General features: G+C 28.5%; 1 long non-coding RNA gene across 2 annotated transcripts; it reads left to right on the forward strand.

Annotated features, from left to right (window-relative positions):
- The first annotated feature begins 7,803 nt into the window (after positions 1–7,803).
- LOC136795261 (uncharacterized) lies at positions 7,804–9,505 on the forward strand. 2 transcript variants are annotated; one of them, XR_010842833.1, is made up of 2 exons: positions 7,804–7,908; positions 8,904–9,505. It is a non-coding gene; the product is annotated as an uncharacterized lncRNA (long non-coding RNA). The 2 variants fall into 2 exon arrangements; XR_010842834.1 differs by lacking the exon at positions 7,804–7,908 and adding an exon at positions 8,667–8,819.
- The last annotated feature ends 754 nt before the right edge of the window (positions 9,506–10,259 follow it).

A 10,259-nucleotide genomic window follows, 5' to 3' on the forward strand; every position in this document is an offset into this window, starting at 1 on the left:
TTACTTTATTTTATATCTTTTTATGTATACATATATCTATCACAACTTATTTCAATTATCAAGTTTCAATTCTTATTTATTTAGAATGAACATTAGTTGTATTTTGTATTTTAGGTGTGTTTTATTTATGTTAAAGAGGGGAGAAAAAAGGATAGAAAAATAGGAAAGATAAAAAAAAAGAAAGATAATTAACAAAAATAAAATTAATAAAATATAGAAAGAAGAAAAAAATATTGAAAGAGATAAAAGAACCAAAGCAATGAAACAAAAAAAAAAGTTATATACTGTTATTATATAATGTTGTAAGATACACATATGTTGTAAGATAATTACAAATTGTCTGATTAAATTTGAAGAAGTATGATGTGTAGCTAGTATATGATAATTTAATAAAATTACCATACAACGAGACTGGTTTTAAGGTAAGTACGCAGGAAATATTTTAAGTTTACAACCTTAAAATTCGATACTTCTTTCAGGACATCTCTAATTTCCGTTCAGACGGAAACTAGCCCAGTTTCATTAAAGTTGTTAGTTAAAACGACGAAGGTATGGGCGACTATAGATGGCTAGGCCCAGGTTTAATGAAGTGCCCGCTTGTCCTATAAAACACCTGAAGAGATAATGGCCAATTGTTTGTTGGCACTAACCTTTATCTACCGCTACGCAGGCACTTGAGTGTTAGCCACATCAAATTCGGAAATTTTGTTTACTGAGCTGTACATTCCCTAATATAGACGCAAAATATTTACTTTACTTAATCGTTTTCATCAAACACAATCTGTACAAAGACCCTGATTTGATCTCTCATCCGCAAATATGAATTACTCCTGTTGATCAAAGGTTTAGTGATATCGGCCTATATTACATTAGATGTATGCAATTCAGTAATTATTTTATAATTACATCAGCCTAATATTAATTTAATTATATATATACAAATGTAATACACATTTTTTACTAGTTGCTTGTATTTTTTTATTGTCAGTATCTACTAATGTTTTTAGGCTAGTGTGAACTTAAAATTTTAACATTTGAATAGTATTTTATTTTTTTTGGTTATAAATAAAAATTTCACTCCGTTAATAAATTATAAAATGTTCAGCTGGAAAAAGCGTTGTTCTTGAGAGACTTTGCCCAAAAATAAATATTTTTTATGCAAATCAGAGATAACCAATCTTACATCAACAGTCCTACAAGAAGACTAACTGAAAATTGATAGTACATTAACCCATACTACAATAATTATGTATTTTCTATGTATAAATGAAAAGAATTATTACATAATATAGCGTAATCTATGAGGGGTAACTATTCTGCTAAATTAAAGAATCTTAGTACGGTATTTGTACACTATTGGAAATTTTAAACAAGAAGACTTAGAAAGCTATAAATATAAATTTCAATTAATCTGGATGTCAAATAAAAAAAAAATTACAACAAATATTGACAAACTATTCACTTATATGACCGACAAAACAAGTACTATATTTAATCCTATAATAGATTCGACATGTTGGATGGTGTTGACATGGAGACTATGTAAAGACTAAAATACATATATTTAGTAACAACATGGTGTAATATGAACCAGAAACTTATCTGGTATTCCGAAAGAGGCTTGTGAAATTTTCCTTACACTTCACGTGTTCCGGATCAACCAACCCCCATCAGCTCGACCAAACCACAACCATCGTCCAAGAAAACTTTTCGGTTAACAAATATTTTAAAATATTAACCAAAAAATACCCAATTTTGTGGTTCTTTAAGATCCAATTTTTGCAACCAGATATTTATATTTCTTAAATTTGAAACATGCCAAAATTGTTTGCATATCGTCTTCATGAAAAGTTGCATTTTATACCAGTTCAGGCTGTAGTATCTTAACATATATTTATATTTATAAATCCAGCACCCTTAATTGGGTAACAATCTGGCAGTCATCAATCTCATCAAATAACCTCCTTCCACAACCATTGGTTAGGTAAAAGAACACTTCCTGATATAGTCTTGCATCCTTGACACGCTTCATGGATTTTAGCGGTACAGATTTATTTTTATACTACATAAATCATATTTATATTTTTATTATATTTATTTATATGTTTATATTATATTATATTCAAATACTTATAATGTCGGTCAAGCAACATCCTATCGCAATATCCTAAGATTTCAAAAAATAACCCTCCATTAATAAAAAATATTTAAACCGGAAAAAATGAGACATTTGATAATTCAGAATCTAAGACAAATTTAAGATTCTAAAGTAGCTATCTACAATTAGCCTCAAAACATAAATCTTTTAAAATGTTATGAATGTAATATTGTATATTAAAGAGTAATTTTAGGCTATATTATTGGAAAAAATCATGCCAGAAATGCATTTTATTATTTATTCTCTTACTAAAGACCTTATTTAACTTGAAAATAAATTTCGATAAATATTTAAACTATCTGAGTAAAGTTTCTTGAAACTTATTATAAAAAAAACTTTAATTTTTGCGAAAAACTGACAATAGATTAACGGAAATGTTTTATTTTTAATGGAATATAGAACAGTAACACAATTTATATGCAGTTTTAAACTGTTTCCTGGACCGTGACTACAGTCCTGATGACATTTTTTAACAAATGAATGTTAAATGACAGGTTTTCTTTAAAGAAATAACTGACGATACTTTTAAATAGAAATCGATAATTCCCAGAAATTAATGAAATTTATAAAAATATCGATATTTCATAAATTGGCTATAAAGTTAATGGCATTAATTTAAAAAAATGGAGTCAAAGGTTTACGATTCATATTATTTCCATGAAGGGAAATACAAACGATCAAAGACAAAAATATAAACAATTTTATAGTTTCACTAACGGTTTTATTAAAGTGATACTAAAGGGACTAGGAATTCAGACAAATAAAATCCAATATAATTAAAAAATAAGTATATTTTTCTTGATTAATTAAAAACGAAAGATAAAACCGGAATAATAAATTATATCCGAAAATAAACATTAAAATTGTGATGAGACATTCGTAAAAATCGTAGGGGCAATAAGTTGACTGAAAAATATTCCGACAATATGCAGACCCTTCAAAAACCCGATATTGCTTTTATTCCGCTTAGTTTGGTATTGGTAAATTTAATCATGTCAGAGCAAATTGCTTTGATACCATATTCGTCGCACCTGAACTGGTATTCAAAATTAAATTACTTTTTCCACGAGTAATCGGCTTTAAACCAGGTATCCTTAATTAATTCTTTTTTATCTTGCATTGTATCTTATGAGAAAAATATAAAAACGCATAAATATATTTTTTAAAAAATATTAAAGTATGATTTATAATTAAGTAATTCATTACAATGTCTTAATTTTATTTAACTACATACTATAAATATACATGTATGTGTGTGTATGTAGTGTATTGGTATAAGAAATAAGTTATTTGGATAAGAGAAAAATATGGATGTTTTTCCTTCTTAACTATTTAAGGTGAAAAAAATGAAATCGACAATACAAAGATACTTTTTAAATCTCAGGTAATTAATGGTCCTTAAGGTCTACCGTGTATCAAAACCATATTTTTGTAAATGATCTACTGTCACTGGATCTTTAGGTAACTCGTGAAACTCACAAGGGAAGGGGAGGGCAAAATCAGGGAACGGAATCACTGATTGTAACCAAATTTTTTTTTCTTTGTTGCGATTCTTCATAAAAATATTTGACCCTTGTAATCGTTTTAATTTCTAGTAGCCAAAAAAAAAAAAAATATATATATAAAGATTAAAAAATATCCTACTTTTTATTTGATATATTATACCTGTTGTTCTAAATAAATAAAAATATATAAGTACGCTGTTTAAATTATTCATTAACCTAGAATCGGAAAAAACTTTTTAATAAAAAAAATGTTAAGTAGGTCACACAATTTGTAAAGTATAATTATCATATTTGCATTCAACAAAAAAAAAATTGTTTTCAGTCTGTTGGTAAAATCATTGCTATTTTTAATTTCGATTTTTAATTAACTTTTGCTCAATCCAAATCGGATTCAACTAGAAAAATTTTAAAACTTATAAAAACATAGATCCATTCAATGTTTTTGCAATTAATAAAATATGACTGAATATATAAAGGTTGTTAAAAAAAAATCCGCTATACTCAGTAAATTTTTTTTTTTTTTTAATATTTATTTATTTATAGATATTACAATCTGCCACACAGTTGTGGGTAATAGGTAATAGTGATGAATGATCTCATATATACTAAAATAAAATTTAAAAAAATAATGAGGTGTAGATAGTTGACCGTAGATTAATGCTTGAAGAAGTTTGTCGGGGGGTGCGGTCAGCAAAGAACAACATAAATAAACAAAACCATATTTATTTATGGTTTTATGGTTTTTTCTATATTTATGGTTTTATACGGGCATAAAATAAATAAATATGGTTTTGTTTATTTATGTTGTTCTTTGCTGACCGCACCCCCCGACAAACTTCTTCAAGAAAAGAAATAATAATAATAATAAAACTCTTAAAATATATACAAACAAAAGAATAGACAAGATGAACTCTCAGTAAATTAGACTAGTATTCATAGGAAAGATTTTCCGTACTGTAAAATTATCTGTTTAAGTAATAAAAATGTGTATGAAGAGTAATAATGTGAACTACTACGACATGAAGGGTCACGGGTTTAGTAATTTGTAATTTGTTTTTAGACCAATGGTTATACAAGCAGTCGGTTTTTGCAAGATCAAGCTCAGCCACCAGATTTTTCTACAATGAAGGGTATTTATGCTATGAGGCTGGATGGACGCCAAGACTCCAGAACCCACAGGGTTAGCTCACGGATGTAGTGTAACAAAAAATAATTTTATCTGCCGCAGGATTTGAACTCGTGTCCTTGGAATTAGTAGCATAGTGCCTTACCACTGTGCCACCGCGCTCCCATACGAGAAAAAATTAAACATATTAAATTATTTAATAAATGAATGAAGACACCCTGCTACAATATACTGAATTACAGTTAAGTTACTATCAAAATATTCCAATACAATACCTCACCTCTCCTAAATTTCAGTAAACGAAGAGCCAACCAATGAAAAATTTATTTAGTCATTATTCATTTCTGTAATTTTATTTATTTAAGTAAACCTATACATTTTTTTAAAAATTGTTTGAAGTCGTCCTGAGAAAGTTCTAGCTATTTAAATACTGGATTTATCCAGAAGAAAAAAAGTTATGATCAGCATTAATTGTTCATAACTCAAAATGTATACATTTTTTCATATAATGTATTTAAGACAGTATGATAATGTAATGGGATTACCTAAGCAAAGAAATTCACCTAAATCAAGCTAGTAGTAGCAAAGATAAAGCTAATTAGGTTTTAAATATCTTATTTGATTGAGAGAATAAATTCCTTACATAACAAAAAAAAACACATTGAAATCGAACTTACTGAACGATTTTCTTATGTTATAAAATTGTTAGCCATGATATAAAAATAATTATATTTACGTAAATGTTTAATTTAAACTAAATTGATATCAATCTGTATATTATGTTCATTCTATCTATTTTTAGTACACACTCAAATCAAGCAATAGCTAAACATTGCTGGGTCAGTTGAAATAAAAAAAAAAAAAAATTATTAGAATCAAAAGTGAATCATAATTACTTTTACAAGTAAGATCGCGCTCCAAAAGTTTGAAGCAGCAATCGGAAATGTAAATTTAATAAATTTTAAACAAACATAATTGATAAAGAATATTACATCATCATTTACGGTTAAATAAAGAAAGTTTTATATATTGTTGGAATTTATTAAAGAGCGAAAGTAGAATATTATTAAGTTGTAAAATTCACAATAGAACGTGTAAATATTACTTTGAATGGAAATCCGGACTGTCCTAGTGATTTGTCTCCATTGGTCTCCACTGATGTGGCAGTAAGTATATTACCCACGTCCTAATGCACATCTGTCACCCTAGTCAAAGCCAGTTATTTTACCTACACGTTGTCCTAACACCACAGTTATAAATATCTTCACCTTTTTTTATATCTTAATTAACTAATATTTCGAAAATTATCTAAAGCATCGGCGAATTAATAGTAAAATAGGAAATTGAAAGGTTTTAGAGAAATCATGTAATTTCATTTTTAACAATTTTTCCATTAACTGTTATATATCACTTATATAATAGACAGTGGTCGGCTAAACTAACTTCCTATATTACTACTACTACATCCTTTTTATAGTGAGTTAACTATTTTGTTTGTTAACAATAAACTTTTCGTTTCGATTTTCTCCAATACCCTTCTTTGTTTTATTTTTCAAATTAAGACTTACTTGGAATCCACACACAAGACTGAAACGACAAGAAACTCCTCGTAGATTCCGATTGCTACAACACTTACTTGACAAACGCTCTAAACTTCCCATTCACTACAAAAAATTAAAAAAAGTATACACTACAATAATCAGACCAATTTGGACATACGGAATTGAGCTCTGGAGCTCCACCAAACCATCAAATTCTTCCCGCATCCAATCGCTACAATCCAAAATCCTACGTAAAATCCTTCATGCACCTTATTACGTCACAAATAAACTCATTCACAAAGACCTTAACATCCCATTCGTTGCAGATTTGGCCCAAAACAGATATACGTCTTTTCATTCCAAACTCCTTAACCATCCTAACCCATTAATTCTTAATCTTTCATCCTTAACAATCCCTGATAATCCTCCGAGGCGTCTGAAAAGAAGATGGCCACGGGACCTTATAATTTAAATTAATGTTTGAAGTACCGCCAATAGGTGGTTCCTTCCCAAGTTTTTCATGTGTATATGAAACATACTACATATTTACCTATTGTATAATTTTGTACAGTTGTAAATTACATTAAATAAATAATTTTAAAAAAAATTTCAAATTTTGTGAATTCATATTCCTATGAACGTAAGAATATAAAAATGGATAAAATTCACACATCAAGGACGTACGTAAGAACAACTAATAATTCTTACCAAAAGGTATATTTTAAAATTTCAAAAATTTACTTCAAAATTTCATTCTGTACGAATGAGTTAGAAGTTCTCTTGGGGGATTGTATTACTTATCGTTTAATATTTTTATTAATCAGAGGTTAAATTTAAATAAGCTACTTATAATTTATTTTATATTTGAAATATTTAGTTCTTAAGTAATAAACAAAACCAGATCTCAGTTAATTTATCCCTTGGAAGGAGATTCGACAAGGCATGGGGGCTGGATTTGCCGAAGGATTTAGACAACCCTAAGATCACATCCTGCCTTACGACAGCTGACAGTCTAGATTCTGCCTGTCTGCATAAACATCTCTCAATCCAACCAGTTTTTTTTAGTTCCTCGTCCCTGTCTATCAATAAAATCTCAAAATTCGATTTTATTTTTTCTTATTGGTTTTATTTAGTTCTAATTTTAACAATCACAGAAATATAATAGAAGATAAGTCAATAATGAAACTGTAAAATGTTTAAATTGTTTATTCTTGAGGCCCTAGTAAAATAAAAAGAATAAATAAATAAAAATTAAAAAGAAGAAGTTTAATCGTTAAATAATAATCCATCAGGGAGTAGATATTAATCCATACAGCTTATGGATATTTTGAGAAAGAAGAGGAAGAGAAATAAAATATCTTTCATTTCAGATAATTAGAACTTCATAGTTTCACTTTTGATGAAGATGGAGGAAAATAACTGTCTACCTGAGATCTTGAAAAATTATTATAAGCTCCGAAATCAGGTGTTTAAAAATGCGTGTAAAGTTTATTGTATAATGCTGGGTAAATTTAGGGTTACCATCCTGTCCCAGATTTTCACAGAGAGAACGGAAGATTCGGCTTTATTAAGTTACAGGTGAAATGTCATTGTTCTCTATTTTTGTATTAAATATTTATTTAATTTATATAAGTCGTAAGTTATTTCTCCAACCTAACAATAAAATCTACATAGTATATAAGAATAACATTACTATACATAGGATAGTAGTTTTTATTCAACCGATCAAATTTACTCAATCTCTTCATAGTCAGAGAATATAATTTACTTACAATTAATTCGGGTAAGAATCTTGTGCCTACAGAGTATTGTATAGAAACAGTAGGTACTTACATAATGAAGATTAATTTTGTTCAGAAGGTTTATTTTATTATATTTTTCATTTTTCCAGAATTGTGATTTATTTTCTTTCGATAAAATGGTTCACAAAACACTTTTTTCAATATCAACCGGATAAAGTAATTAATAGTGAATACTTCGATAGCAATGATAAAACAAGCTATGGAATGAATTTTCTTAAATTTGCACATATGTCGGTATAAGCAGTCCAAATCGAAGTAACATAATCATCGATGTGTAACGAAATAACTTTGGTTTCGTACATATATCCATGAATCTATTGATAGTAAATTTAAAAGTAGGTCATTAGAGACACTGTACTTACGTAGAAAATAAACACTTTCTGTCTAAGTATTATTATTTTATTTATTTGTGTGCTTATATAATTTTTTTATGTTCATCAATATCACTATTTCCATGATAGATTTCAAAAAGTTCAATTATTGTATTATAAATCTGTTAATCCACTAAAAAAAGTTAGACAAGATTGCCAAATTATTAGTTCAAAATAATATGTAAAATTTCAAATACGGAATCTCATTGAATTCGAAAAAGAAGTTGATTCATGAGCAGTCATACAAAATAGAAAAAAAAAGTAAAAATAAAAATAATAATAACCTTATCACGTTGTAAACGAATCCCCAAAACGGGTAAAATCATATAACAGTCCATCTGTAACATTACTCCATATGTAATTTTCAAACTAAATTAATTAAGGTTATTATAAATTCTAGTAAACACTGGACTACGAACTTTTCACACAAGGGGCAAACCCAAAAGTATGCGAGAAAGGAATCTACAAAGAAAAAGAAAAATGAACGAGGATGAAAAACCAGTGGGGAGCCAACAGTTTCACCTCTTGCTCAATACAGAGGAAGGACTGGAACCGGAAATGAACCAGCTGATAATGCTCGCAAAGCAGAACGGATACGGCGTCCAAGAAGTCAAAAAAGTCCTGCCATCGAGATTGATGAACGGGCTCAGGCATTTCTTTTTAGCCCAAGAGAAGCAAAAAAGTTTTAAAGGAGGTTCGTGCAAAATTCCCAACTGTAAGAAACACGTTTACAGGCCAGGGGCTCTGAGGGGGCCTCTGAGAGGGCCTCTGAGGGGGCCTCTGAGAGGCTTCGGGAGAAGGCCTATAACAGATACCTTGACACTGAGGAAAAGGCAAAAGCTCAAAAAGCAGAAACAAGTGGGGAAGAAAAAAAACAAGCAGTTTCGAATTTTCGGTATCACCTTCGGTGGTAGGAGCTGAACGTGCGGAGTTCATGGACTGTGTCCGTTCTTGTTTTACAATAGAGATTCATCTTGGAATAAAAAGTTATTTTCTCAAATATGTGTTAATCCATTTCTTTTCCATCCAATCGACATTTATCTTTAATAACTTATTATTTAAAAGAGGTTTAAGGAAGAAAGACCTAAAGTTTTTATCATTTCTCAAAAAGCCTAATAATACAGTTAAATACAACTTAAGGTAACTACGACAAAGCACATTTTAACATATGGAAAATATTTAACACAAACCCAAAATTTATACTTTAAAATAAGGGGCAATTAAATTAATCAAAATTAGTAATATATTACAAAGAATATTTGCCTATTTTACCTCTTTATAACAGCATTTTAAATGACACTCATTATATCTATACAAACCGTGAAGAAGTTGATGTCAAGTAAATTCGATAACCAGTTATCAATATAGTTATCACTATCCAAACAAATAGGCAATATAATATAATTACTACTATATAACTTACAATAATAGCCATATTATTAACTCATATTATAAACTGTAATAATTATAATAGTATCTACACAAAACAAGCATCTTCTAAGCATTTTGCGAGTTTCAATTGAGCCCTAATAAAATTCTTATATTCAATAATTCCCCAAAAATATTTTTGCAAAAACCATTTATTTTTTTCCTAAAACGATAAAAAAAAATATCATTTTTTCTATTAAATTTGGCAAATATAAAACAAGCTATAGGGAACTACAAAATGGACACAAAATAGAATAATTTTTTATTAAGTTTTTAAATTCTTAAAATGACCCAAAAACTCATCATTTTTACTTATTGTAAGTGTTAC

This window comes from Halyomorpha halys, unplaced genomic scaffold, assembly GCF_000696795.3.
Source record: "Halyomorpha halys isolate HHAL.00 unplaced genomic scaffold, Hhal_1.1 Scaffold167.1, whole genome shotgun sequence".
In the NCBI taxonomy this organism is placed as follows: Eukaryota; Metazoa; Arthropoda; class Insecta; order Hemiptera; family Pentatomidae; genus Halyomorpha; species Halyomorpha halys.